Here is a 6,000-nt window from a genome sequence, read left to right as displayed (position 1 = left end):
CTAGTGCAAGATTCTCATTTTACCTCGCCTTATATGTCTCGGTTGGTCAGGAATCGAAGCATGTAATGGCGCTGTGACATTTTTGCAATTAGAGCCAAATTTTAGGCCTCGGTTCTCCAAATACCCGAAGCCAAAAAGGGGTATAGGCCCCGGTTCGCCCAAAACTGGTGCCAAATAGTGGTATAGGCCTCGGTCCAGTAAGACCCGAAGCCAAAAAGTGGTTGGACGTTAGCTGTTTGGCCTTGCTCCAAGCAGACCCGGTGCCAAAAGGGGGTCTATGGTTACCTTTGTGTACTTTTCGGATTTCCCAAACCAGATCACGTTGGGTTTGCAGTACTTCTGCGCCTCCTTGGCGGCCTTGTCGCCCGAGGAGCCCGTGACGATGAAGTCGACGACGTCGTCAGGGGAGCAGAGATTGAGCAGCACGACGGCGAACTGGGTTGTGGCGCCGCCCTGGAGGAAGAGGACAGAATACTCTGGCGGGATCTGGAGGAGGGTGCGGAGATCCGATTCGGCCTTTTGGATTATGGAGAGAAACTCCTTGCCGCGGTGGCTCATTTCCATGACGCTCATGCCGGATCCGCCCCAATTGTAGAGCTCGGATTGGGCACGAAGGAGAACCTTTTCCAGGAGGGTGGCGGTGCCGGCGACGAAGTTGAAGACGCGATCTTGGGCGTGGGTGAGGGGTGGGGGTTGGGTGTGGAGTTGGGTGGCGCATTTGATTGATGTGGGTTTGAAGAAGGTGGGGCGAGGGGAAGAGAGGCGGAAAGGGGTGGTGCGGTTCTGGAAGAGAGCGGTGTGATTGAGACATTGATTAAAGGGAAGGATTTCAAGTTGGAGATTTTCAGGAGCCATTGTCTTTTGGTTGGGTTGATGAGGCTGGTTAAAGACAAGAGGCATTCAAATGGAATCTGCCCTGGACTGAGGCTCTTATCAGTGATGATTGCGGAGATGAAGTGGTGGAGAGTAGATCGCTGCCGGAGAAACTGATGGCGGATATGGCACCAGTTTTGAAACAACCGAGACATAAAAGTGGGTATATGGCTTCGGGTGATAACCGAGGCCCAAAGGGGTATATTTTGGCCTCGCCCCAATATATCTCAGTTCCAGACCCGAGGCAAAATGTGAAAAATAACCGGGACTGAAAACCCTTACTGCACTGATAAACTCGGCTCGAATTTGAGAAATAAAAAAAAACATTGAATACTTATCACATAATACGAAGGAATTTTAAAGAGAAAGACAATTATAAGAAAATAAGAAAAACATTGAAGTTATCCATTTTTATTAATTGCATTTTTTTAATCCTTTAAAGTATGTCTTTTTTCTTTAATTTGAATTAAAAGTTAATTAAAACCTACAATTTGCAGTCTTTATTTATTATTATGTCAAAAAGAGAGTAAGTGGTTGATTTTGTAAATGCAAATCACATTCTTAACTTTTTTAATCAATAATAAAAAATTAAATAAATATATATAAATAAACACTTCGGGAGTTCTAACTTTTGCATAAAGCTATATCTATAACAATATATAAAGAGATTATCTCTTTTGTGTCTACATTTCATAATACCAATTTTATCCTTTATAATATAATTATTTATTAAATTTTTTTAAATGAATGTTTATTTTTACCTATTTTTTATAAAACTGTTTATTGTTTTTTCTTTTTTTTTTATTTATCACACTACAACAAAAATCACTTTAGATAACAACATAAAATTATGATATAAATTATAAAAATCGTGGTCTAAAGATTAGACCACAATTTTTTAGGCGTGGTATAGGTGAGTGTAGCTATAGGTAATAGACAACAGTTTTTAGTATGACAATATTTTTAAAACCGTTGCTTAAAATTCTCACAATAAACAACAATTTTACATGTTGATTTTATACCTTACCTATGTTTTTAGACCACATTTTTACTAGTTTTGCCCACATAGTTTAAAGCAACAATTATATAATCATGGACTTTCATGATATTTATACATCATTTATAAAAATGTTGTTTATTATATGTTTAGGCTACATTTATTTAGTCGTTGTCTATTTTAGTGTGGTCTAAACTATAAATTGTTGTAGTGTCAACAATTCATTTCACTTTATTTTATATATTAATTTAATAACATTACATTATTATCATCTACTAGCATATTATCATTCATATTTAAAAAATACGTACACACAAACATGATAGTAATACATGAATGGGATACTATTATCCTGTGCATATATAACAATCCAGCAAACTAAATTCAAAACCCTTAATACCATATTATTTCATAACTTTACATGAACGATATACCATACAGTACAAGAAAAAAATAGAGTTATTGGGAAGTAAAATCCGTTAATAATAACAAAAAACTATCAAAAAATAAAATCTACCAACAATTAATTAACGGAAAAATAAATTATCGATAAATTTATTGATTGATAAAAAAATATTTCGGTAATTATCACCTGCATATTATAGTTTTGAACCTATCCTTACACAACATTTTTAAAAAAAGAACAATATAGGTTTTTATGTGTTTTTAGTATAAACAAATATATATATATATATATATATATATATATCGTCAATATGAAATATGAATTGAGAATTCTAATTTTTTTTTTAATAACATCTATGTTTACTTCAGTTAATTCAATTTTTTGTTATAAACTGCATGATATCCAATTTGAAAATGAATTGCACCAATCCAATACGTAAAGAAGTCTATGAACTTATCCGCATCCATATATATGTTATCATTTCGTAAACCTTTATCGTTCATTTACAACATGAACATAGTATTCACTTTGCGAGTAAGAATTTGTTGTGCTCTCACTTAGCTTGTAAGAACAAACACAGTGAGAATAAAGTTACTGAAAGTTTTGAAGAAAAAAAAAAGGACTGAAAATATAATTAAAGAATCAAGTACGCAAATATTTACTACCATATATGTACGTGTCCAAAGGATCTGTCACAAAAACTAAATGGAGCTTGACTCATCCATGAAAGGTAAAAGCAATACCCCATTAACGCACGCACAACATAATTACATGCCTTCACAGGACACTAGTCAACCTTGTCATCGACAAAAATAGAACTCTAGGACAGTCGTAGGTTGCATTAATGTTCAGTTTGTTTTTCATATTTAATTTCATAGTCGCACAAAATATATATATATATATATATATATAATATGTGTGTACTATATATGTATGTATGTATCATGAGACTACTGCAACACAATAAGCCGTGACAGACGTGTACGACATTGTAAACCATTGGGCAGCACATGTGGGAACATGTACTCTACGGAATGTCAACTAGATTCATTATATGGGACTTTAACAGACCTCCATGCATTAGTCTTTTAGTCCTTTCTGCGAACCTTACAATTATTGATGATTATTGCACGAAATTTTACCTTCTGGAAACACATCTACTATAGGAGGTAACTTTTCATATTTTGAGGACCAAAACCCTAAATAAGTGGTATGATCAAAGATTACTAGATCTTCTCACCTCTCAACAAAAAATAATGCACAATTCTTTATGTATGAAGAAAACTAGGTAGCTAATATGTAATTGTGCCTCTACAATGTGATATGAGGATAGGCTTCAACTGTATCTTGAACATTTAACCTCTAGAAATGCTTTTTTGTTGTGATTATTTTTAGGGTTAAGGATTTAATTAAAAAAAATAGTGTAGGTAGAGTTCGAGGTACAAAATGTATATTATTATCACATTTTTTGTTGTTCTGAATTCAAATTTATATTCATCATTTTTAGTTATTTAGACATAGGTTTCCAACTAGCCAGGATCACACATTATGATTCTCATATATAGTATAAAGTGAAGTCACGTGGGAACCCTTAATTAATGAGTGTATGGACCTAGCTCGGTTCAACTCTTGCATTAACTTGATAAGTAGGACAAAATGCACTACCAAAGCTAGGTTGTTCAAAGCAACCTAGAATTAACGTTTATCTTAATTCAAAGGTTTGAGCACTCATGGGCCAGAAGATCCAGGAAAGGGAATCGGATCTGCATCTTGGTGATAAACTTTTAGTAATAAGTTTCAAGTAGCAATGCTTTTTTCCTTGCCCAGAGGCAGAAAAGGAGATATGATCAATATAAGGGCACAAAGGACCCAGATAGAGTTGTGTACACGAAGGTCCCAATAGTTGAGGGACACATAAAAAAGACAGCAGAAAACTTGTCCACCTTCTTCTTTTTCCATCAAAATCCTGGTTCCACTTGAAACCTCATTATATGGTGCAAATCTAAATGCTAAAACTTTGCCACCTATTAGTTGCTGTTATACTAAAGTGAAGCATCCACTAAATCTGTCATGTTCACCATTTTTTGAATTGCCTTTAGTTTTGTGTTTGCAACATTTTAGTGCAGATTGGCCTATATATCAATTAATTCTTCTAGTGAGCTCATAGCTTCATCCAACACGTCATTCTCACAAGTGGCAAAATGCATGCTAGAGGCCAAAATAGCTGGTCGATTTCACTTCCCTATCTTCTTCTCCATATATCCCTATTCTTCTAGCGTCCTTCACTCACACCATAAGGTCAATTAAAATCCATCATCACCTTTAATTTTAACCATTTGATTTTGCTAGCAAAGTCTCATTTCTTTTAGTTAACTATTCTAAATAACTCAAGAATAAGGATGACAACAGATCGAGTCAGACACGGATAATGTTACTTGCAACCTGACCTACAACAAAAAATTTACTCATTACCGTCCCGTTATCCACATAGATACCATTTAAAAAATACTCACAAATTTCAAAAAAACTAAGTGTTCTTTTTAATTTAATTTAATTATTTGCTGATAAAAAAAATTTTCAAAAAAAACATGCAGATACATGTGAATACTCGCGAATATTTAAAAATAAATATTTTATAATTTTTTAAAATAAAATTTAATTAACATTAAAAAAATAAATTAAATATAAATTAAATTAAATATAAACTTAATTTTAATTTTAATTCAATTTAATCTAATAAAACATAAATTTAATTTTAATTTTAATTAAATTTAACTAAATAAAATATAAATAAATTTTAATTTTTTGCACATAAAAAATATCTATAAATACGAATAGTATAATAGTTATATCCGATATAAACAAATATTAAAATAACCACTGATTACTATTCACGATATTAATTATCCATATTTTATTAGTATATTCACTAGTAAAGGATATTTTTTCCATTCATACCAAAAGGCCGCAGAAAATATCAGAATTTCGATGCACAACGTAAAGTAATTGCACTAAATGCTGCAACCACTAAGAAAATACCCTATATATAGTGAAAAATATTAGACTTTGAAATTGCCTTTGTTGGTATGACTTTTCTTTAACGGAAATGATATTCATAAATCAACAGTAACATGATGAATACATATTAGTAGAATACAATGTACCGAGTTTTGTACTAACACATCTTTTTTTTTGTCAATACGTGCATCATATTATTAATGAATACAATGTACCGAGTAATGCATCTATATTAACAGTTTGCTATGTGTAGTGTTTGATCTTGTCTGGAGTCTTCGTTATAAATGATCAAGAGAAACAATACAACATAATCAAACTTTATATCATTTTGATCAATTTGATTTACCTTGAATATAAAAAATATTAAGATTTAGAAAATGATGAGATTGGCTATGATTATATAGTTGGGTCCACTAATTAAGTGAAGTTAAGGAAATTTAATATATAAAGTGGTAATAAAAATGAAAATATGGAAAGTGGAATGAAGAATGAGACGATGGCAGTCAAAGATGGTGAAAGGAAAGCAGATAGTTATCGATTATAAAATGTTGTTGATTCTAGCATTTGACGAATATTTAAAAAGTAAACCAAAGTATGGTACGTAAGGTTCATCTCCTCTTAAGTGAGTGAGTAACCAGCAATTTCCAAGAGGAAAAATGAGAACAAAACATCATGCTTCATCGATATGCTTCATTGGTCATTTCAA

At 32.7% G+C, this 6,000-nt stretch overlaps 1 pseudogene; it reads right to left on the bottom strand.

Moving 5' to 3' along the window:
• Nucleotides 1-228: 228 nt before the first annotated feature.
• LOC114191398 (phosphoserine aminotransferase 1, chloroplastic pseudogene) lies at nucleotides 229-855 on the bottom strand (annotated as a pseudogene).
• Nucleotides 856-6,000: the final 5,145 nt, after the last annotated feature.

This window comes from Vigna unguiculata, chromosome 7, assembly GCF_037176805.1.
Source record: "Vigna unguiculata cultivar grain cowpea cultivar isolate G323 ecotype 2 chromosome 7, ASM3717680v1, whole genome shotgun sequence".
Lineage (NCBI taxonomy): Eukaryota > Viridiplantae > Streptophyta > Magnoliopsida > Fabales > Fabaceae > Vigna > Vigna unguiculata.
Note: the sequence above shows the minus strand (reverse complement) of the source record. Positions and strands in the feature narration are given on the sequence as shown.